This window comes from Bos taurus, chromosome 16, assembly GCF_002263795.3.
Source record: "Bos taurus isolate L1 Dominette 01449 registration number 42190680 breed Hereford chromosome 16, ARS-UCD2.0, whole genome shotgun sequence".
Lineage (NCBI taxonomy): Eukaryota > Metazoa > Chordata > Mammalia > Artiodactyla > Bovidae > Bos > Bos taurus.
Genome location: NC_037343.1, coordinates 15574827 through 15600452, shown reverse-complemented (window position 1 = coordinate 15600452; position 25626 = coordinate 15574827). Strand labels below are relative to the sequence as shown.

The following is a 25626-nucleotide window of genomic DNA, read 5'->3' as shown; positions in this document are numbered from 1 at the left end:
ATTTTTCACTTCAGTTTATTCCCACATATATCACTTCTGTAAAAGATCTGAAGTACAAACTCTTCCTATTTCTCTAAATTGAAAGAAACATGTCACCATATATCAATGCCTTAAATTGTTTTGGTGAGAATTGTGCTGAAGCATTACATTTCCCAGGGAAGAACCTAGGATTAAATCAAACTTACAACTTTCATTTCAGTATTCAAAGCATAGTTTTTCATGTTAAATGAAAATAACAGAGTATGTTTTCTTCATAAAAGTTTTAAAAACAACTCTGTCAAATCCTTGTATTGATACCTTTGCCATTCTTCCTAATCTTTTTATTTCCCCCACTTCTTCTGAAAACATCTTTCACAAAATGCTTTAGATTATCTTATTTTTATATTGAGAGGATATAGGTAGAGGTGACAGAGGCTGTGCCCATGAACATAAATTGCCAAATCAACGAATCAGTTCCTTTGCCATAAAGACAGCCCGTTTAAAATATATGTGGAAAACAAAGAAAATAAACCAAATCTCCCTCACAGAATTGTGCTAATTAAGTCAACCAATTATTTCACTTTTAAGGATACACATTTAGTAAGTTTGTATTCAATAATTCATGTTCAGACATCTGGAATTCTAGAAAAATAAAGTTGGGCAACAATTGAATCAAGCAGAACAATATTCTCATTTTTAAATAGTGTACATATATTATAGTGTGCATTTCCTTATTACATTGATAATCTGATAGAACAACAATTGGCCAGGTTTAAAATCTGAGATAACATTTGTCCAACTATGTTTGGGGACTTAAAAGCTATGTGAGTAGGGAATATCATTAGCCTTTCTATGATTTTTTTTTTTTTGCTTTGACACACAAGCTACTTTGTACTAGACCTTTTTTTTTTTACCCTGGAAATGATATTTTACTTATTTATTACTTTATTTTTTCAATTAAATTTTTATTGGATTATATTCGATTTACAGTTTTTTTGGTTTCTGCTATACAGCAAAATGAGTAATTTATACAGACACATACATATATCCACTATATTTTTAGATTCTCTTCCCATATAGGTCATTACAGGGTATTGAATAGAATTTCCTGTGCTATTCAGGAGGTTTTTTATTCATTATTTATTCCATATTAGACTATTCTTAACTTCCCTGGTGGCTTAGCTGGTAAAGAACTCAGCTGCCAATGCAGGAAACTCAATTGATATGGGTTTAATCGCTGTGTTGGGAGGATCATCTGAAGAAGGAAATGGCAATCTGTTCCAGTAGCCTTGCCTGGAAAATCCCATGGACAGAGGAGCCTGGTGGGCTACAGTCCATGGGGTCCCAAAGAGTCAGACACAACTGAGCATGCGTGCACATGGAATGCTATTTCTAAGCTTTGCTCCAGCGTGAACATTCGACTTTCTACCTGAAGACTCAATAATTCTATTTTTTTCCACTAACAATACTCATATAATACCTCCCTGCCCCGCCAAATTAGTACCTATAAAAAAGGTTGTAATACCTATAAAAGTTTTGTAAGTAAGAGATGAGTAGTACTATACAGAAGAAGGCAACCACCTTGTATTTTCCACATGTATTTTAGAAATGTTAGCCACATTGTGCATGTAGGTATTTATATTTATACTGGTCTCTTTTGAACTCATCCTGATTCTATTAGCAATCAAGTAGGGTCGTACTATTAATCAGATCAAAACCTTCCAATCATCTCTTTAAGAATAAAGGTGGAAATCCTTAGTGAGTCCTTTAAAACCCTGCATAATCAACCCCCCCCTCCCCTCTAGACTGCTCTCTGCCCTCCCCAGGACCTCTTTCTCACTTTCTCACTCCATACACATATTTGCTCCAGCCTCTAGATCTTTACATTTGCTGGTTCCTATTTCCAGTACTAGATGTGTTGATCACATGTCTATATGACTTCCTCTTTCATTTCCTTCAGATCCGTAAATTCATTATTTTCTTTGTTGAGTTTTTTCAAAGATACCTATTCAAATTTCTCATCACTCCAGCCATCCTTAGCACCCTTCATTGTCTTGTTTTTCTTAACTCTAACGTTTCATTTTGTTTTAAATGTCTCTCTTCACTAGGATGTTAACTTGGGTAAAGGTAGGGATTTTTCTCCTACTCATTTATGGTGGTATTTCCAGAAACACGATCTGGCTCATGGTAAGAATTCAATAAATTATGTTGATCGATGAGTGAATTCATTTAGACAATTTATAAGGAGAGAGGCATAGTTAGTAGATGCAAGTAAGTACAGTCTGTTCAATTTGCCTATGTTCAATTTAGAGAAGGTTCTCTTAGCTATAGTGCATTTCTCAGCCAAGTAGAAACACATTTACTTAAAAATTATTATGTATCACTTCTCCCCTTAGCTCCCAATCCTAGGCTTTGTGTTTCAACCATCAAAGCTCCACTCCATTCCATCTTCTTTTTATCAAGTACTGAAATATCTGAAATAAAAATTTTTAGTTGCAGCAAATTTGTGTGTGTGTTCACTCAGTTGTGTCCAACTCTTTGTGACACTTCACACTGTAGCCCATAATGCTCTCTGTCCATGAGATTTTCCAGGCAAGAACACTAGAGCCAGTTGTCATTTCCTTCTCCAGGGGATCTTCCTGACCTTGGGGTCGAACCTATGTCTCTTGTGTCTCATCTCTTGCATTGGCAGATGAATTCTTTATCATTAGCACCACATGGGAAAGGAAATTTTTTAGAATAAAGCAAAGGAGAAGAACAAAGGGAAGAATCAACCCTTGAAGATATTTCTCCCTTAAAAATTGACAACTATTTCTAGATCTCAGCTTCTCTTAACATGTTCTGCGTAGATCTAGCTGTCTTTCCCCTGAAAAGTAAATGAATGTCACCCCCATCCGATACTGAAAAATTTCTTGCTCTATTGGAGTTCATTATTTTTCAGTTTCTTAAAGAGACAAAGGGTATGGGAAAGACACATCTGTGCTTATACATGATATTAGAATTAGAAATCAAAGCTAAACAAATAAAGCAATAATAACTTAGGCATCCTCATCTCTCATTTTCTTGGGCTCCAAAATCACTGTGGCTGATGACCGAAGCCATGAAATGAAAGGGAACTTGCTCCTTGGACGAAAAGCTATGACAAACCTAGACAGCACATTAAAAAGAAGAAACATTACTTTGCTTACAAAGGTGGTCCATCTAGTTAAAGCTATGGTTTTTCCCATAGTCATGTATGGATGTGAGAGCTGGGCAATAAAAAAGGCTGAGCACCAAAGAACTGATGCTTTTGAACTGTGGTGTTGGAGAAGACTCTTGAGAGTCCCATGGACTGCAAGGAGATCCACCCAGACAATCCTAAAGGAAATCAACCCTGAATATTCATTGGAAGGACTGATGCTGAAGCTGAACCTCCAATACTTTGGCCGCCTGATGTGAAGAGCTGACTCACTGGAATAGACCTTGATGCTGGGAAAGATTGAAGGTAGGAGGAGAATGGGACGACAGAGGATGAGATGGTTGGATGACATCACCAACTCAATAGATGTGAGTTTGTGTAAACTACTCAAGATAGTGAAGATAGTGAAAGACAGTGGAGGATAGTGAAGGGAGGTAGTAAAGGACAGGGAAGTCTGGTGTGCTGCAGTCCATGGGGTCACAAAGAGTCAGACATGACTGAACAACATCCCTCATGCTCAAGGTTTTTTTGGACAGGAATGTGGACTATCTCTGAGACTAAGAGCAAATCCCTGGATGGACATAGTGATAACTGTGGAAAAATAAACATGACAGATAATTTCTTAGATTTACCATTGAATTAAGACTATTTTAATGGCTCTAATTACAATTACATATAAAATATGGGGCATGCAATTGATTTTCTGAACATGCTCTACACAGCTTTCTATTTTTTTATATATTTTAATAAGAAAATGAAATTTCAAGTAAATATATTATATATGATTCTCTGAGGAATCCTCTGAAAAAGAAAGCAACGTTATGAGAAAGAAAGGTCACTATGGAGTTTTGTGGTCCATCTAATTCATTTTGTGGCCCTTTGTAATTCATTCACTCCATTCTTTTTCTTTTCATTTCATAACACAAAGGGTAATCACCGTTCACTCTTTATATGTGTAAACATTGTTTTTATGTTCATTGTCTATATAGTGTAAAATCCGAGGAAAAATTAAATTGTTCTCTAAAGCTGTGTACCATACAGTCTTGTTTTTACTGATACTTTTGATCTACATAATGCTATGTTACAATAGATCCTGGCAGCCTTAAATTTATCCTCAGATTAAGTGTCATGTTGCTCCTGACAAATACTAATTGAATGTATCTGCTTTTCACAAATACAGTTAAAAGCTACCATTAATAGCTGAAAATTGATTGAAGTAGACAACATCTGCTTTTAGAACCAAAGACTCTGAGAAGTAATGTGTTAGTCTGGCAAGTGGGAATACATTCCATTCAGATATGCTATGGCATGTCCCCCACACAAGAAAATTAGCTTGCAAAGTGGCATGTCAACATTCATTTTCATAGGTTTATAATATCTCTAATCATAACCAGTGGGGTTAGACAAAAACACCTGCTGTCCTTTCTGTTATTTGTCTGACAAATTAAATTCAGAACAGCGTGACTACCATACAACTGGATACCCACCCTGAGTTAAGTGTCCTCAAGTGTTCTTGCAATGTCACTTGTTGGTGTTAGCATTTTAAAGGGACTAAACAATTTCAAATGAACACATTCCCATGACCATTCTTAATAGAGTTTTCTGATTAAGACAGTGAGTGAGGTAAATATGTGTATTTATTTGTAGTGTAGTTATATGAAGAAAACTTGGAAGGATGGGTTGAAGCTGTAAAAACATTTGGTTATTTCCATATGAAATACTTTTGATTCTCTAAAGTTCTCTTATTTGTTATTGAATTTGTGTGTGTTGTGTTCCTTGATATTTCTGTACAGATTCTTGTTTTTCTACATGACTTTAAAGGCAGTGATTTGGGTATTGTTGTTGTTGTTCAGTTGCTAAGTCGTGCCCAACTCTCTGCAACCCCATGGACTGCAACATGCCTGACTCCTCTGTCCTTCATCATATCCCGGAGTTTGCTCAAATTAATGTCCATTGAGTCAGTACTGCTATCAAACCACCTCATCCTCTGCCACCCTGTTCTTTGGCCTTCAGTCTTTCCCAGAATCAGGGTCTTTTCCAATGAGTTGGCTCTTCACATCAGGTGACCAAAATATTGGATCTTTAGCTTCAGCATCAGTCCTTCCAATGAATATTCAGGATTGATTTCTTTTGACTGATTTGATCTCCTTGCAGTCCAAGGGACTTTCAAGAGTCTTCTCCAACACCACATTTCAAAAACATCAATTCTTTGTTGCTTAGCCTTCTTTATGGTTCAATTCTCACATCCATACATGACTCCTGGAAAAACCATAGCTTTGACTATATGGACCTTTGCAGCAAGTTGATGTCTCTGCTTTTTAATATGCTATTTGGATTTGTCATAGCTTTCCTTCTAATGAGGAAGCATTTTTTCATTTTGTGGCTTTAGTTACCATTCACAGTTATTTTGGAGCCTAAGAAAATAAAATCTGCCACTGCTTCCACTTTTTCCCCTTTTATTTGCCATGAAGTGAAGGGACTGGATGCCATGATCTTAGTTTTTTGAATGTTGAGTTTCAAGCCAGATTTTTTACTCTCCTCATTCACCTTCATCTAGAGGCTCTTTAGTTCTTTTTCCTTCTCTGCCATTAGAGTGATATCATCTGCATATTTGAGGTTGTTGATATTTCTGCCAACAATCTTGATTCTAGCTTGTGATTCATCCAGCCTTGCATTTCACATGATGTATATGGACATAATAATCTTCACACTTATTCCCCAACTTAAAAAAGTTTCTAGATCTTTAAATCAAATTACAGTTGATGAAAAGTTAGCAATTAAGTGGTATTTAAACTACCACTCCATACAAGATATACCTAACCTCAACATAATGCCTTTGCAGAATAGGAAACTAAAAGACCTAAATCCTTTTGTAATCTAGTTGCTACATGTTAGAGCTAACTGTCTCATTGTTATTCAGTATAAATTAATCTAAGAAGAGATATCTTGTTAAAGGTTTTATAACTGTAGTATCAATCTTTAAACATTTTTTCTTAACAAATTGCTGCAAAAATCTTGTGTTAGTATAAATACAATATGCACATAATAACATATGCAGTTTAGGATGTATTTATTAATTTTTTACTCTACAAATACTTGTTTAAAACCCTAAAAGACGTAAGAACTAATATTAAGGCACCTACATTCAATATCTATTATTTTTAACAACTGTTTTAGCATACAGTTTTCAAATGCACACAAACAGTAGAGGTTTTCCCTGAGGTTTCAAGGATTCATCAACCAGCCTCAAAAACTACCAATGTTTTGTTTAACATGTTTTATCTCCTCCCTCCCCACCTTTCAGTGGGGTTTGGGTTGTCTGGAAGGTTTTAAAACAAATCTTGGACCTAATGTTATTTCAGTCAGATATCCTGTGTGTGATTTAATATGCATCTCAAAAATTAAAATCTTAGAAGCATATTAACTTTCATAATCACAATTTCCATTATCATGTAACAAATTTAACCATAATTCATTGACAGTGACTAATATCCAAGTCATATTCCAATTTCCCTGGAAATCTAAAAATAATACTTTTTGATTCTTAAAAATCATAATTTAAAAAGGTCCTACTATTTTATTATGTAGATATGTTCCTTAAATCTTTTTCATCTTTTCTTTGTTTTTCCCCTGCCATTGGCTTTTTGGAAATAAAATCAAGTTTTGAAAAACATCCCACTGTATGTATCTGAGTGGTGAATTCCTCCTGGTGCTATTTGACATGCTCCCTTATCTCTAATTAATTATTTGTAGACAAAGTTGGCATCTAAAAAGTGATTAAATCCAAGTGCATTGTGTTTTGGGGTAGAGGGTAAAAAAGAATGTGAGATGTTGAAGATTTACTATTTTTATATTTAAATTAACTTTCTATCCTCTAAGCATAAATGCACACACATACACAACACACACTCACACAAATACACACAGTAGAAACAATTCAGCTTTCAAACCAAGTCCTGTTACTGTCTAAACTAGGTTAAGAAATGTGTGTACAGCATATCTAGTGTGTTTTATTTTCCTATTTTTAAAAAAGCAAAATCTAATTTTTAAAAACTCCATTGAGGGATTGTGTGGGTTACAGAATTGGCTTTTATTAGCCTTAAAGCTGCTGAATAAACTCATTAGCCTAATGTTTTTCACAAAGCATCGGAAAGTCTAAGTTGGATAATCCTTAAAGACTCAGCTTACCAAATATATTGTTTGGCATTAAAAAGCAAAGAAAAAATAGCAATGACAAAATGAGAAATGGATTTACAATAATACAGCCCTGCAAATGGGCCTTCAAGTGGACCCTAAGCAAGAAGATAAAGGAATGAAACATTTAGGCACTTTATCTAACATATTCATATAATTCTCACTACTCTTAATGTAAATGTTATCGATATACTATTTTCTTATAGAGATGATTAACCAGACACAGAGAGCCTGAGTAACTTTCCTAAGGTCACACAGGTAATGAGTAAGCAACAAATAAAGGATTGTACAAAGGCCTTTCTACTCCCTAGCACAACCTGAAAAGTAGATCGATAACTACAACTGTAGGAGAAATCCCCATCCAAAATGGGCTTTTCTGTTGCTTGTACATTTTTTATTATAACTTTGCATCCATAAAAAAAAAGCCTGTACTTCAAATGAGATAATTATGAAAATATGGTACTAAGACTACTTATTACAGTAGAAAATACTTGGTTCTAGTCCCAGATTAACTACAAAGTAGTGTTAAATTTTCCTTTAATTTTAGCCTTAAAATAATTACTTTATGCCTAAACAAGGTTATTGATTATTATGATGAGCTGGTGTTTCTATTTTAATTTTGTACTAGATAAGTGTTTTGTGAGGACTTAATTTGGCCATGGTGGCTAATACTGACTGTCTTCTGTGTTCCAGGTACTTTTCTAAACACCTTATTTTATTAACTCATTTAAGACTCAATATGGGCCTGAGGTAGGTACTAACATCTTCTCCATCTGGCAGTTAAGGGAAGTGAATTACAGTAAGAAGTGAAGCAAATTTAAATATGAACACTGAAATGGCTGAGCTGGGATTGAAACAGGCAGTCTGATATTCATGTATTACTTAATCCTAGATTTCCATAAAACCAGCTTCTTTATAAAGGCACAGTAAAAGGTAATGACATTTTTTTCAGGTAATTTAAAACAAGACATCAATCAATTCTGAAAGACCTATGCATACATGAGGAAAGTCAGTCAGTCTACAAAAAGGCAGAAGGGATGAAGAGGGAATTTTTTAGTAGGTAGACAAAACCTAAATTATTTACTCATTTGTTCATTCAAGAAACACTTATTGAGCTGAGATTTTTTTTTTTCTTTTTTTGGTATATGTGTCAATTCAAAGATTATTCCAACAGCTCATCTCATGTTCCTTCTGGTTTGCTTACTGGTATTTCTAAATTAAACATAACGGTTAAAATATGGACTTTTAGAATCTGCTGATATAATATTTGATATAAGAAGAAAAAACAAAGGATAATTGCTACTTATGTTTCTCTGATTTTCTTGTTTGTAGCTAAACAGAAAACATAAAATTCAGTTAGATTCATTTCTAGGCTACCATTATGAAAATTAATATAAATGCTTACATCTTTTTTTCTTCTTTGAAATCATTTTATTTATTTATTTTTGGCTGGATCTTCACTGCCGCATGGACTTTTCTCTAGCTGTAGTGAGTATCTCTTCTCTGGTTGCAGTGTGCGGACTTCTCATTGCAGTGGCTTCTCTTGTTAGGGAGCCTTGGCTCTAGGGCACTCGGGCATCAGTAGTTGCAATTCCAGGGCTCTAGAGCGCAGGCTCAATACTTGTGGCTCATGGACTTAGTTGCTTCCTGGCATGTGGGATCTTCCTGGGCTAAGGATCCAACCTGTGTTTCCTGTATTGGCAGGTGAATTCTTTACCACTGAGCCCCCAGGGAAGCCTGACATGACTTGATGGTTTATAAATGTTCAGATGTTACATTAGATTTAACACTTTTAAATCTTCTCTTTCTAGTTTTTAACCGTTTGTTATCCAAAAAGTTCACTTACACTGAATGCAGATGTCTATATTTCAGATAATCAACTTGTGTTTTATTAAGGCACATTACTGGGCAAAATATTATATGAGGAACAGGGAAAGCAGCAATGAGGTTTCAATCTCTGGGTCGAGAAGATTCCCTGGAAGGGCAAATGGCTAGCAACTCCAGAATTCTTGCCTGGGAATTCCATTGACAGAGGAGCTTGGTGGGCTACAGTCCACGTGGTCAGAAAGAGTAGAACATGACTGATTAAGCATACACACACACACTGGACAAAATTACTTGAGGGACAGGCAAAGCAGCAATGGTGAGATTTGACAGCAGTCTATTGATTGATTATTGCCTTACATACCTCTTTTTGCGTAATAAACATTTCTAGATGGAGAACCCAGCATCTGGAATTAGTAGCATTCAAGGTAGAGAACCATCATGCGGCCTATGGACCACTCAAGTGGGGGCCCCGGTGTGGGCAGGGCCAGTGGCATCACATTCAAGGTCTACTGATCCTCAGAGAGCACTGCTTTTTGCCTCCTCACTTTGCAATAAGTCCATGTGCGACTCCATACAATTTGGTACCCTAAAGCTTCTCTTTGGCATGAAGATTGTTTTGAACCAAAAACAATCAAGGCCCCAAAGATACAAAAAGAAATGTTGGCTTTTCAACATAGCTCCCTAAAATTGACACAGTGGCTCTGTTCCCAGAACAGAGCAATTACCAGAGATCTGCAAAAAAAAATATGGACTAGGTTTGGTGGGGGAAACTCAGGCAGGGCCTAGATCAGGGTTGACTCTGTGATGCAGTGTGTCTTTATGACCCAGAAAACATTCATTTATCAACCATTCGCTTTTTCATCCTCAGGTCTACTGCCTCCCTTCCCTTTGAGGTCCCAAACTACTATTCCTAACATCTTCATGTCTTTACCTGAAGATGGTGTTTAAAGTGAGGGCCTCAGTCATTCTGGGAAGTCAGTTTTTCTCGGTCTCTCCTGGGTATACATGTTATTAAACTTTTATTTGACTTTCTGTTATTAATCTGTCTCATGTCAATCTAATTCTCACACCAGCCAGAAGAACCTAGAAGCATAGAGGAAAATTTCTTCCTTCCCTATCTCGTCAAATCTAGCCAGTAAATATCTCATTGCTGCACTTCTTTCTCACTTTCCTTCAAATTGCTAGATCAGAGATATTTTTATTTTATCTTTTAGGGAAAGGTAGTTAACTGCTTTCTTTGGTTCTTGTGAAAGGTATATTTAAAAATCCGAAGGCTAATGATAAGAAGCTAGTGGTTCTGAATTCTAACAATACAGAATTCTGAAAAGTCCAGCTCTTCAACATCTCCCTTCAGCATTATCGTTCCTTTGGGGTAACTTTACTGCATTGCAATCAATACACTATGAAGTATTTGATTATATAATTTTACCACTGAATGAAAAGGGAATAGGAAATAGTTACATGAGATACATGTATAAAAAATACAACATACTAAAAAAAGGAAAATGCTTGGTATATTTATCAATTAGGATACATAAATATTGTTATTATAATCAATGTTTCCTTATAAGGGCAAGCATATAAATAAAATTTTACAAACCTAGTTTTTATTAAGTGCAGAATTTCCCTAAAACTAGTTGTACACAAAAGAAAATACCTTTTAAAATGACATTTGAATTATGTATCCACAGTGCCCAGAGATAATGGATTTCTAGGTCTGTAGACCAAAAAACAATTAGAACAAAGAAACAAACAAAAAACCCATTAAATTTAACTATGACTTACATAAGGAATTGAAATTAAACCAAGGAAAATGCAAACAAGAGGCCACTTAGTCTAACACAACATGTTGTCAACCAAGATGAAAGTGCCATGAAATAAAATTACAGAATTATGAGTAGATCCGGCAAATTTGCAAATCTAAGAAATAAGATGTCTTGAAAGACAACCTCCGCCTGAATCCGAGGACACACAATACCCTGGTCGAGAACTGTCTCTTGCTCTTTAAAAGGCAGACTGTGACTAGTATAATCTCCCAGAATATGATAAAATGTGTTTCATTACTTGGGAATCTGAAGAGAATGAAAATGGTGTATTATTGTCAGAGATAAAAATGAAAACAAAAGCATAATACAGCACTGTGAGCCACAAGCACAGAGCAAGGAAAGTTTAGAATTAAAAGGATAAAGCACATATTAAGGAATCTAAAAGCAAAGAGAATACCAAGTATTAAAAAGCAGAGCTGGCTGAATATCCAATGTTGCTTGAAATCAATTTTCACAAAAAATGCTATTGAAACGTGTCTTTGTATACATTTATTTACAAAAGGAAATAATATTTCCATAAACCAATGCTAAAATTTTTATTACCTAATTACCCTGATTTGAAATCGGTTAAAATGCAAACAAAATCCTTATGGAAAACTTGCATAAGCATAAATGTGAAAGTTTAGTCAGTAAGTATACTTAAATTCTAATTATGTATCTAGCATCATTTTAAATAATATTGTGTGAGGAAAGTGGAAAAGGGAGGATTAAAAAATAAACAGATTTTATTTGTGAATTCCATGTGCCTATTATTCTAAACATATATAATAAATACATAATGTAAACAAAAAGTGAATTATGGGTTATGCTAGTAGGCATGGTAGAAGTTGTAAAAATACAACCCATGTAGACAGGAAAAAACAAAAAGGAGATATTATGTGAGCCGAGCATTGCAGAATGAATATATGAATAAGTGGAGGGAGACACCAGAGCCATATTATTGCGGAGAATAATATGCTATACAGCAAAATAAACCATGGAGTGTCAACACCCAACTTTACTCAACTGCCTCTGGGTTTTTTTCACCTGAAGTCTCATTATCAACTTAAATATAGCATATTGAATTCTTCCATTTTTTAATATTATTTTTCTGCCTTTGGATCCATATTCGCATAGTCAAGGTATTACACTGTCTTGAATTCATTCATGTATATACCTGTTAATTGACATACTGATTCATTCATATACTCACTGACCAGATACAGATACAGAGTTTACACTGGGCTATATACCGTTCACCCCTCCAAATTCACGTGCACTCAAAGACCACACGATGTGACCTTATTTGGAAATGAGGTCTCTGAAGATGTAATAATTTAAGTGTAAATGAGTTCATGCTAGTTAAGGCTAGGCTCTACCTCCAAATCCTGGTGTCCTTACAAGAAAAGGAGGTGGCACAGAGACACAGACTCACAGAGAGAAGAAGGTCATATGATCATGGAGGCAGAGACTGAAGGGATGTGACTATAAGCCAAAGTGTTGACCACCACCCAAAGCTAGTGAGGGGTAAGAACATATTCTTCCCAGAGCTTTCAGAGAGAGCTTGGCTTTGTCAATACCTTCATTTTGGATTTAGAGCCTCTTGAATATTATAAAAATAAATGCCTGCTTTTAGCTTTTGCTTTTTGCCACCCCGTTTGTTGCCGTTTTGACGGAGGAGCCTGGTAGGCTGCAGTCCTAGGTGTCGCTAAGAGTCGGGTACGACTGAGAGACTTCATTTTCACTTTTCACTTTCATGTATCGGAGAAGGAAATGGCAACCCACTCCAGTATTCTTGCCTGGAGAATCCCAGGGACAGGGGAGCCTAGTGGGCTGCCGTCTATGGGGTCGCACAGAGTCGGACACGACTGAAGTGACTTAGCAGCAGCAGCAGGGAACTAATAGAGATACAGGTATAGATATAGGTAAATAAGGCTTCGTCTATGCCAGCCAACTGAGCTTTTGAAGATGAGTAAATCTGAGTTCATGCTCTTCAGAGGTTGAGAGTCTAGTGCAGAAAATCTGGGAATCAATTTTGAATTCTCCTGTTGTTGGAACAGAGTCACCATGAGCCCTGAGCTTCCCTGCACATTCTTGCCAAGTGTGCCAGATGGAAAGCCTTTGTCTGTCCTGATACTGGACAGTTTCTGTAGCTTGTCACACAGACAGGTAAGTAGGTCAAGGCAACCTCAGCCTGATGGTGACTACTGCGTGACTATACACCTCCCCGGGGGAGGGGGACTAGCTTTTCTACCGATTGTTGTTACTATTTTTTAGTTGCTTAGTCATGTCCGTCTCTTTGTGATCCCATGGACTGCAGCCTGCCAGGCTCCTCTCCATGGATCTCCTAGGCAAGAATACTAGAGTGGGTTGCCATTTTCTTTTCCAAGGGATCTTCCCAACCCAGGGATCGATCCCCAGTCTCCTGCAAGTCTCTTGCTTTGCAGGCTCATTCTTTACCACTGAGCCACCAGAATTTTTTTTTGCTCAAAAGTTGTTGGGCTCTTGGTGCTGGGTTTCTCCGCTGTGATGAAATCCCACCATATATAAAGCATCTATTTGGACCCATCACTTCATCCCTGTGTGCACTGGAGGCAAGGGGACCTTACGAAAAATATGCTGGTGTGTTCACTGCTTTGCTGTGTGGTGAGTAATAAAGTCCTTTGTTCCAGACTCAGGAGTGTCTTTTGTCAACATCCATGAAAGGTAACAGGCTCACTGATTAGCCCACAAGTAGGGTAAAAAGATTAGCCCACAAGTAAGGTAAAATATCAGAATCGTACACATTTCTTGACACATTTTTCCTATCTAGTTATTTACTAAATTTTGTCATCATTTTCAGTGTCTCGTAGCCTTATCCATAGTGCCACCAAATCAGTTAATTAGATTATCAAAAATTTTAATTGCATTCTCTATGAACATGTATGTCACCCCAGGTGGAGAGAAAAACAACTGAATCTTCACTGCAAAGCTCCCAATACAGCATCGCAGGCTCTTGCATCTGTCCGCATGCAATGCCTGAGGTATGTATTTTACTATTGATCTCTAAGCATTTCCTTCAAATTATTAGTTAAATAGGCTAACTTCCACACCTTTGTTTAAATAATTTCCTATGTTCAGATAGCTACATCAAACTCTGCTTAAGTCCTGTTCTTATATTAATGGACAAACCTAGCAGAGACTCTGGACACTGTCTTTAGCTCTCCTCATCCCTTGGTGATTCTGAAGTCATTTAATGGATTTCTGTACTTATATACAGCCTGTGCCTTAAATGAACCCCTAAATGATGCTCAGCTTGAGAACTGATTGCAATATATTATGTTTTTGTTCTTGGAGCTCAGCAAAATGTACAATCTATAGAAGTAGGAAATAATTATGTACAGTGAAAATAACAACATGATACATCAAATGAATATATGGTGGGATTTAAAGAAATCATTCCCTTTTGAACAGTGTAAAACATTTTAAAAGGCTCATTTGTTTATGCTATGTATTTAAGAAATGGCTTTGAACATGAAGCATTGAATGTAACACCGTGGGTATAAAGATTAACTTGGCCCCATTTCATAGCTTCTCAGAGGAGACAGAGATGTACAAAACTGACGGAAGAAGAACAAAGAAGGGACAAAAGAGTTGCATTTTGCAATTAGTGTACATTATCATAAATTCAACCCTGTGCCTTTCAGGAAAGCCAAAATTAGTGTTTATGTTTAGCTGAAATCTTTACAGATGTACACATCAACCTCTTGAACATCATGAGAAAATATATTCTGTTGAGTGTCGTGAAGGTGACTAAGAAAATTAATTAGATCAGCACTCACAGTGTACTGTGAGTCAGAGAATCATGGAAATTACAGCAGAATTGGACCTTGGAGATCACCTTGTCCAACACCTTCATTTGGCAGATGAGGAAATTGAAACTAGATTGGTAAGGATAATTTCCCAAGGTCGCACAGATAATTAGTAGCAGAACAAGACCTCGAACATAAGTATTCAAACTCCTAACTAGGGTCCTTTCAACTGAATAAAGGTCACGCTGTTCAAAAGCACTAAAAATAAAATGGAATAAAGAGCTCCACAATCAAGCATGTTCTAAAAAAGTAAAAGTGAACATATATATTATAGAATGTTATAGAAAGATATGTAGATATATATATATATATAAAATGAAATGTGTTACAGAAAGATATGCATATGTTTCTGTCTTTCTGAGAAACTTATACATTTGTCCTTAAAGAATATGTTGCACGTTTCATCTTAACAATTATTAACATGAAAGCTTTGTTGATAATGATAAAGGTGTAAGCAGTGAATATGAGACAATTAATCTGAATATGTAATTGATTTTCTGCACAGTTCATTTGATTACATCTTAAGAAATTTCCTACATTTCCACAAATGAATCTAACACCTGAAAATTAAGATCACAATGCGATGATATGGCAGAGACTACAATTTGTTTCTTCATATTTATTCTTTCTTTCTTTGCATAGTAATCAACTTTTTCACTGAGCACATCATTACATGGCCAAAGGCCACCTTTCCTAACCTTTCTTGCAGCAGAAGTGGTCTAAAGATAAGTTCTGGTCTCTGGGTTGTAATTGGGATGGTATATTAACTTTTGGGTCATGTTTTCAAAGGAAAAATGTGTGATCTATTTTCCGTTTCTCCCTCTGGGCTGCTGGGATGGAGTCACTATGGTGACAGCTGAAACAGCTATCTTGTGGCCTAAGATCAGATCTGTGTGTGCAAGACGGTGACACAACAGCTAGAAGGAACCTAGGTCTCTAATATTGTGAAGCCAACATATCAGCCTTAAAAATCCTATGCAGTTACTTCCATAAGATGGAAAGACACTTCTAGCCCATGTAAACTATCATTCAAGTCTTCCTTTTCATAGCAGCTTATCCTACAACTGACCTCATATGAACAGGATTGATTTGGCTGGGAAATTGGTATGTTTACATTAATAGACACTTTTATGTTCAGAATATTAGGCAGTTAGATTAAAAAAAAAAAAAAAACAAGCCTTTGCCTGACTTCATGCTGACAGCAATTCATTCATCCTCAGAAGAGTATGAAAATATAATCATCCATTTAATAATTCATTGCACAGCAATATTGATTTACAAAAAAAGGAATAATTTTTTAAACTATTTTTCTGCACTTTCCATAAGTTCACCTTGAATTTAGAGGAGTAGCTGCTATAATAAAAGGAAGTCAATTCCATATCCCTCCTTCTACCATAGTCTGCTTGACTGTGTCTCCTCTGTGCTTATCTGGATACTCCAGAGGAATATCCTGTTAATAAACTTCTTCCATGTGTGCGTGCTGAGTCACTTCAATCATGTCTGACTCTTTGTGACCCTGTGGACTGTAGCCCGCCAGGCTCCTCTGTCCATGGGATTCTCCAGGCAAGAATACTCGAGAAGGTTGCCATGTGCTCCTTCAGGAGATCTTCTTGACCCAAAGATTGAACCCACATCTCTTATGTATCCTGCATTGACAGGTGGATTCTTTATCCTTAGCACCATCTGGAAAGCCCACTTCTACCACAGAGCTTAGCATCTATTGTATACTAATACTAATCAATAATACTAATACTAATTATACTAATACTAATTCTACACTGTACTACTCTATCTTACTATTACAGAAATTTATTTTTACTTTAATCTCCACTGAAGGCAGGATACCTCACGATAGATCTTTTAACTCCCAGTTTACAGACAATGTTCAGTGTCTTTGCATTTTTTTCTTTCCATTTCCCAGATTTATCAAAACTCTATTTTATCTAAACTCTTTCTCATCTTTTATACCTTTGCTCAAATCTTACTTATTCAGAGACTCTCCTATGTCAAATGACCCTCTCCTCCAATCATATGAATCCATCTGTTTATTTTCTCCACAGATTTTAACCTTATCCAAAATTGTATTATGTATTTATTTGCTGATTGTTTATTATCTGTCTTCCCTCTTACATTCTTCTAGATGCACATTACTTAGAAGCAGTGCTGGGATTCAGTAAAGGCGAACATGGACACATTTTCTAGCTTTACTGGATTTATAGGGCAGAGAAGGCAACAAACACTGAACAAGTAATGACTAAGGTACTCATTAAGGGGTTGATGCGGCTCATGTGAAAACAAAATATTGAACTTAATCAGAAACAGAACCTATTTAACTCTCAAAAGCATCAATCACAAATTCAGTGAATCTCACCATTGTACATAATATGGAATAAAACTGCAAATGTGTATAAATCAGAAACTTGCAGTATGATGAGTTTTTTCAAATAAACTGTGATTGAAATTGATTATTTTTAAATCTTTTTTACATGAATTTATTGTTATTTTCTCCATTGAAGGGGTAACTATGTATCTGAATAGCTACTCAAATTTTGTTTTCAATACTGAATAACATTAATTCATTTCATATTTCCCGACCTAAGTAGAGAATATTCAATTAAAATGGATGCAGTCAATCATTTAATCTGAACTATTAACCTATTTTTTTTAGAATATCCTTAGTTTTTCACTAAGGAGATCACTTAGTTTTTCACACTTTTATATAAAGTGCAAAAGCTTGGTTTATATAGAACATTCTGTAAAATACAAGATCAGTCTTTCTCTAAGTCTTATAATCAAATGTTAGTTCTACAAACACACATTTGGTTTTCATTCTGTCTTCTTTTCTTTCTATAAAACTCTGAACACACAAAGTCTCCCCAAACTATACAATCTTTTTGTGTTTTTTCCCCAAATTGTTTGATTGAATAACTAAGTACTATAGCATAGCCAGGCTGATGCATAAAAATAACCATCACAGTGGCTTAGTTTAGATGATATATGTAAATTTAATCACATGGTAAGTCCCCAGAAAGTAGTTACCTGCTTTCCTAGATTTTAAATGGCTTTAATCATGTTATTTTATAATTTAATAACTTAATTTTATTTATTCTGCAAATAGTTATCAAGGGACTAGTATATGGTACATAACACAATTCAAATCTATCTGCCACAGACTGTTTTTTGAAGCTTCTAACTGATAAATCAATTTGTCTATATCAAATGAACAAGACTTGGTTAATGGATAAAGGTTGCCACTATTTACTGATTTCATAGAACTTAAATTCCAACTAGGTCCAGAATTAAATTTCTTTTTATGAGGTGGTAGGGCTGCCACCCAGCTTGTGGTGGGACCTTGGTTCACCAACTAGGGATCAGTGGAACATGGGCCCTAGCAGTGGAAGCAGTGAGTCCTCACCACTGGACCACTGGGGAATTTCCCAGAATTAAATTTCTTAACGGAGAATTCTGCCTGTGATCTGCCAAAAGAGGATACAATGCCACACTCAACAGCTCATGCTATTTGTTAATAAGATAGGGTCTCAGTATGAACTTTCATTTTATATCTGCCATGGCTTCCTAGTTAAACAAATGAATATTGAAATGGCTTTACCTATGCCCAAAGTAGCAGATAATCAGGACAAAGACAAAAGTAAGCAAACCAATTTTCAGAAACATGTGGAACAGAGGGATCATGAATAAAGCATTTACATACAGCCAGTGTTTGGTAAATCCTTGCTGAGTCTATTTATTCATCAAGGCTTGACTTACACCATGTTAAAAAAAAAAAAAAAAGTTCTTATGCCAATGCCAATTATACAATGAAAAGGACAAAAATACAAAATACTTTTAAAATCTTTTGAATGTGTCTGATTACTACTTCATAAGAACAAACACTTAAAAGTTCTGATTTGTGAAGTAAATCTACCATGTTTATACAGGACAATCAAATATGATTTTTACTAAGCTTTCATTTATACCTATTTCAGTTTCTGTCAAAAATAAATCAGATTCAATTTTATTTGGTACTGTCCTTTACACAAAACCATTCTATTACTGTCTGTTAGGTAAGGATCATGATAAGGGATAGAAGTATGAGAAGGTTAATAATAAACAAAGCTACACCTTCATTCTTTTATTCTTACTGAACTTTTCCTCTATATATAAATTCTAAAATTTATCCAGCTCAGCCAATAATTAAAAACAGAAGTTATCTTTTTGAATTGCAATGATAGTAAATTTTTTGTCTCCTAGGTGAAGAGTGTGTGGAAAGACATATTTTTTGGTCATCTCCATGCAAATAAGCATTGAACTATAATTTTAGTTTGTAGTGCTATATTATTTACCAGTTCTGGGAATACTTGTAATTCATGCAGTAGATAATTGGAGCATTATCTTCTTTTAAATACCATTAAAAAAGAACAGGTGCAGCTTCTGAGCAGTAAGGACAATAAGCCAATCTGTGTTTGGGGCAGTCTGTCTCATGTGAAGAATAAGAATGCTACTGACATAAAGATTTTTAAACTGTAGTTAATGTTAGCAGACAAAAGTTTGTTTCAGTTGCCTAGTTAGCAGCCTTTCTCGTTCCTTTAGCATTTTCTCCCAAAAGTCACAGAGGATTTACAGTGAAACTCCATATACTGTAATGAATAACACAGAGATGATATTTGCATGTTATACTTCTCAAATCAAGATAGAATAAGAGCTAAATAATGATAGTAAGAATGTGAATCAGTCAGTTTTCTTAGTTGTCTTTTTTTTTGTTGTTTCTTTTTAATGATCTTTGTAAGAGAATAGAGGCATTCCTTCCTTGATAATGTTAAATTTGTAATTATTGGGTGATTTATCAAATCTTTTACAAGATTTTTCTCTCAAAGTGTTGAAAAACTATTAGCAAGGATCATGGTGTAATGAAACATAATGTTATTCCTTTAAAATACTGAAGTGTGTGTATAGAGTTAAGATGCTGTTATGCATTTATAATCTGATAAAAGTATCATTTTTTTATCCAATTGTATCACAGCCCTCACTATTCATCTTACTTCTCCCTTTCTCAGCAAAATGTTTAGCACAAAGTAAATATTTAATGTTATTTACAGAATCAAAACCAGAACATAATAAAACATATTTATTCAGAGTTTACAAGATATAGGGTTCCATTATGATCTATGGGTTTTGTGGTGTCTTTGAAGTATGTCTACAAGTTCTTTGACACTCCTTCTTCAAGAACTTAAATCTCTTCTCCTTGAGCATGAGCTAGATTTGCATATAACACATAGACAATGAAGAAAGTGATTTTATCCTCTGAGAGTAAGTCATAAAAAAACTTTGTGTTTCCTTCTTGCTCTTGGTTGACTAACTCTGGAGGAAACAAGCTAACATAACAGAAGGACATTCAGTGAGATCTTTGACAGCTCTGTCAAGGAACTAAGAACTCCTTCCAATAGACATGCCTGTGAGCCATCTTGAAAGTTACTCCTCCAGCTCCAGGTAGGCCTTCAGATGATTGCAGCATACTGTTCAATTTCATGAGAAACTAAGAAAAAATATCCAAAGAAGATACTCCTCAAATCATGACTCACGTAAATTATAGTATAAGCATTTATCGTTTAAGCTGCTATTTTAGAGTGATTTGTTTTGCAATCATAGATAATTAATACTTAATAGTTTAGAGTAAGACTATGAATTTATTGCTAAGAACTTGTTATAACATATCTATGTGGTTCAGTTTTGTTCAGTTCCTCAGTCGTGTCTGACTCTTTGCAACCTCATGGACTGCAGCATGACAGGCTTCCCTATCCTGCACCTACTCCTGGAGCTTGCTCAAAACATATCCATTGAGTTGCTGATGCCATCCAACCATCTCATCCTCTGTCATCCCTTTCTCCTTCTGCTTTCAATCTTTCTAGCATCAAGGTATTTTCCAAGGAGTCAGTTCTTCTCATCTCATGGCCAAAGTATTGGAGCTTCAGCTTCACCATCAGTCCTTCTAATGAATATTCAGGACTTATTTCCTTTAGGATTGACTGCTTTGATCTCCTTGAAGTCCAAGGGACTCTCAAGAGTCTTCTCCAACATCATGGTTTAAAAACATTAATTTTTTGGTGCTCAGCTTTCTTAACAGTCCAACTCTCACATCCATACAAAACTACTGGAAAAACCATAGCTTTGACTACACAGAACCTTGTTAGCAAAGTAATGTCTCTGCTTTTTAACATGCTATCTAGGTTGGTCATAGTTTTTCTTCCAAGGAGTGTCTTAATTTCATTGCTGCAGTCACCATGTGCAGTGATTTTGGAGCCCCTCAAAATAAACTCTGTCACTGTTTCCATTGTTTCCCCATCTATTTGCCATGTAGTGATGGGACCAAATGCCATGGACTTAGTTTTCTGAATGTTGAGTTTTAAGGCAACATTTTCATACTCCTCTTTCACTTTCAACAAGAGGCTCTTTAGTTCTTCTTCAAATTCTGCCATAAAGGTGGTGTCCTCTGCATATCTGAGATTATTGATATTTCTCCCAGCTTGTGCTTCATCTAGTCCAGCATTTCTCACGATGTACTCTGCATATAAGTTAAATAAGCACAGTGACAATATACAGCCTTGAAGTACCCCTTTCCTGATTTGGAACTAGTCTGTGGTTCCATGTCCAGTTCTAACTGTTGCTTCTTGACCTGCATACAGACATCTCAGGAGGCAGGTCAGGTGGTCTGGTATTCCCATCTCTTTCAGAATTTTCCACAGTTTGTTGTGATCCACACAGTCAAAGGCTTTGGCATAGTCAATAAAGCAGAAATAGATGTTTTTCTGGAACTCTCTTGCTTTTTTCGATGATCCAACGAATGTTGGCAATTTGATCTCTGGTTCCTCTGCCTTTTCTAAATCTGGCTTGAACATCTGGAAGTTCACAGTTTATGTACTGTTGAAGCCTGGCTTGGAGAAACTTGTGCATTACTTTCCTCTCATGTGAGATGAGTGCAATTGTACAGTAGTTTGAATGCTCTTTGGCATCACCCTTCTTTGGGATTGGAATGAAAACTGACCTTTTCCAGTCCTGTGGCCACTGCTGACTTTTCCAAATTTATTGGCGTATTGAGTGCAGAACTTTCACAGCAGCATCTTTCAGGATTTGAAATAGCTTCACTGGAATTCCATCACCTCCAGAAGCTTTGTTCATAGTGATGCTTCCTAACGCCCACTTGCCTTCGCATTCCAGGATGTCTCGCTCTAGATGGGTGATCACACCATCATGGTTATCTGGATCATGAAGATCTTTTTTGTATAGTTATTCTGTTTATTTTTGCCACATCTTCTTAATATCTTCTGCTTCTGTTAGGTCCATACCATTTCCGTCCTTTTGGTGCCCATCTTTGAATGAAATGTTCCCTTGGTATCTCTAATTTTCTTGAAGAGATCTCTAGCCTTTCTCATTCTATTGTTTACCTCTATTTATTTGCATTGATCACTGAGGAAGTCTTTCTTATCTTTCCTTGATATTCTTTGGAACTCTGCATTCAAATAGGTATATCTTTCCTTTCTCCTTTGCCTTTAGCTTCTCTTTCCTCTGCCATTTGTAAGACCTCCTCAGACAACCATTTTTCCTTTTTTGCATTTCTTTTTCTTGGGGATGGTCTGGATCACTGTCTCATGTACAATATCATGAACTTCTGTCCATAGTTCTTCAGGCACTCTATCAGATCTAATCCCTTGAATGTGTTCGTCACTTCCACTCTATTACTGTAAAGGATTTGATTTACATCATACCTGAATGGTCTAGTGGTTTCCCCTTCTTTCTTCAATTTAGTCTGAATTTGGCAATAAGGAGTTCATGATCTGAGCCACAGGCAGCTGCTGGTCTTGTTTTTGCTGACTGTATAGAGCTTCTCCATCTTTGGCTATAAAAATATAATCAATCTGACTTTGGTATTGACCATCTGTTGATGTCCATGTAGGGGGTTATATTTATTCACATGACAAAAATATAAGATAGTTTATTGTGTGTGTGTGTGTGTGTGTTAATTGCCCAGTCATGTCCAATTCTTTGGGACCCCTTGTATGGTAGCCTGCCAGGCTCCTCTGCCCATGAAGTTCTCCAGGTAAGAACACTGGAGTAGGTAGCCATTTCCTTCTGCAGGGGATCTTCCTGACCCAGGGATAGAACCCGGGTCTCCTGCATTGCAGGCAGATTGTTTACCATATGAACCACCAGGGAAGTCCTAGATAGTTTACTATACAGTGCTAAAATAATTAAGTAACTAGTAATAAGTAATAATTAAATAATTTACTTTAAAAACTATTGTGTTTATTGTAAAAATTACATATAGCTCAGCAATCCCACTCCTGAGTGCGTATCACAGATGAATTCTCCACAGATCAGAGGCAGAACATGAAGCTGCATATCCACTCTGATAATGTATATGTTGGTGGGGGTTGGAATTTGTTTGGGTGCAAATCACTCAGGAATGTATGGAAATTATGGTGGATGCCAACTATTAGAACATACAACAGTCACAAAATATAGGTACAGAAAAATGTAGGGATCTTAAAACACACTTTATGAAAAAAGTAAGAAACAAAATGCAGAATATAACTAATGCAAATTAAATATGCATACTCAAATATCATCCCTACATATTTTACAATGACATCAGTTCATTTCAGTTCAGTCAGTCACTCAGTCGTGTCCAAGTCTTTTCAACCCCATGAACTGCAGGAAGCCAGGCCTCCCTATCCATCACCAACTCCCGGAGTTTACTCAAATTCATGTCCATTGAGTTGGAGATGCCATCCAACCATCTCATCCTCTGTCGTCCCCTTCTCCTCATGCCTTCACATTTAAAGACATAGATCAAGCCCAATAGAATGAGCATAGAATGAAAGGAGAGATAATGAAGAAATAAACATAATATCTGTATACATAAAGTGAGACAAAGTCCTAGCATAGAAAGAAAATGATAACTATGAGCTGTGTATATGATGTACTCAAATCTCTGTACCTAAGTTCCATTAAAAAAAAAAAAAACTAACAGACAAAATAAAAACCACCAACACTGTTTCTTATATTTGGGGCTTAAGAATACAATAGTGCAAAAAAGACATGTTCTCCTTGCAAATTTCGTTCTCAAAATATAAGTGAAACAATACATAAGCAGGAAATATTAAATAAGCATAAGTTCTACAAAAAAGATTAACAGTGTGATGTGTTAGAGTATAAGGTACACTGACTACTGTGAGCAGAGAGCCTTGTGAAAGCCTCTCTGTGGAGGTGATATTTGAACTGAGAGTTGAATGTTTGGAATTCTCTCTCTTTGCAAAGCTGAGCAAAGGATGTGTATTCCAGGCAGAGTGCAGATGCTTTGGGTTGGCATGAAAAGGATAACAAAGATCAGTGTGGCTGCCAGGTAATGAGTTAGCTGAGAGTGATAAAAGAGAGGCAGATCAAGTAGGATTATGTTAGTCTTAGGAGGCAGGTTTGGATTACAGCCTTAGGGTGACATAAAGAGCAAGAAGGAAAAAAAAAAATGTTTTACAAAGAAAAGCTGTGTAGAAAGAAAATTTTACAAAGAAAATTCTGACTGCTGTGTGGAGAGTGAATTTAAAGAAAGATGCAGACAGAAGTGGGATGAGGCAGACTGGTTATGATTCCACAGCTGTTGCTTTCATCCAGGAAGATGTGATGGTCGCTTAGGCAATGATGGGAGGAGTAGGTTTAGAAAGATCTGGGTAAATGGATTATAGATGTTTGGATTATAGAATGCTAACAAGACTTGTTGCTGGATGACATATGTAGCATGAAGAAGAGAGAGAAAGAAAGGATGATTCCTACGATATTTATTTGAGCAACTAAGTGGATAGGGACACTGGTACAGAGTGGGAGTATATCTTATATAAATACTATTGGTTTAAATTCATCTATTGTGGATTGAGTCATTTATCTTAAATCAGACACTAAAGCATGAACATAATTGAGAATTAAGTCTAGAGAGAAAAAATGAAAATAACTCAAGGTTCCCTCTGTTAACCTCAGTAAACTGATAATAGTTAGACATCCCCATCCCATCTCAGAGCTACAATGGGATTTGAGATCATAAACTTGAGTATTACAAATTCTGGGTTCTCATCGACTCTGTCTCTTACTAGATCTTGGATATGCTGCTGTTGCTGCTGCTAAGTCGTGTCAGTTGTGTCTGACTCTGTGCAACCCCATAAATGGCAGCCCACTAGGCTCCCCCGTCCCTGGGATTCTCCAGGCAAGAACACGAGTGGGTTGCCATTTCCTTCTCCAATGCATGAAAGTAAAAAGTGAAAGTGAAGTCGCTCAGTTGTGTCCAACTCTTAGTGACCCCTACCAGGCTCCTCCATCCATGGGATTTTCCAGGCAAGAATACTGGTGGGTTGCCATTGCCTTCTCCATAGATCTTGGATATAAGACAATTACCTCTCTGACTCTATTTGCTCACTGGCCAATGGGGATAGTCATAGTGCATTCTCCATGAGGATTGCACAAGCTAAAGGCATACAGAGAACTTTGCACAGTGCTTGAAACAGAAAGCCATCAACACTGTGTCTCTCAGAAACAATACCCCAAATCTAAATTGATTACTTTCCCTTTCCTGAAAGATCTATTTTCCTAGATGAAACTGGCATAATGCTTCTTTTTTCTGTTCCAGGAAGCATAAGAAACATTGAGAACAAATATTGAGTCAAATAATAAATGGTTCTGACCATTTAGACACTACTATCTAAGAAGAAAGAAAGATGTTAATCAAATAATCACATGAATCAATATAACATGA

General features: G+C 36.1%; 1 protein-coding gene across 3 annotated transcripts in view; it reads right to left on the bottom strand.

The window, feature by feature from the left end:
- Positions 1-25626, bottom strand: part of BRINP3 (BMP/retinoic acid inducible neural specific 3) — a 488562-nt gene that overhangs the window by 30688 nt on the left and 432248 nt on the right.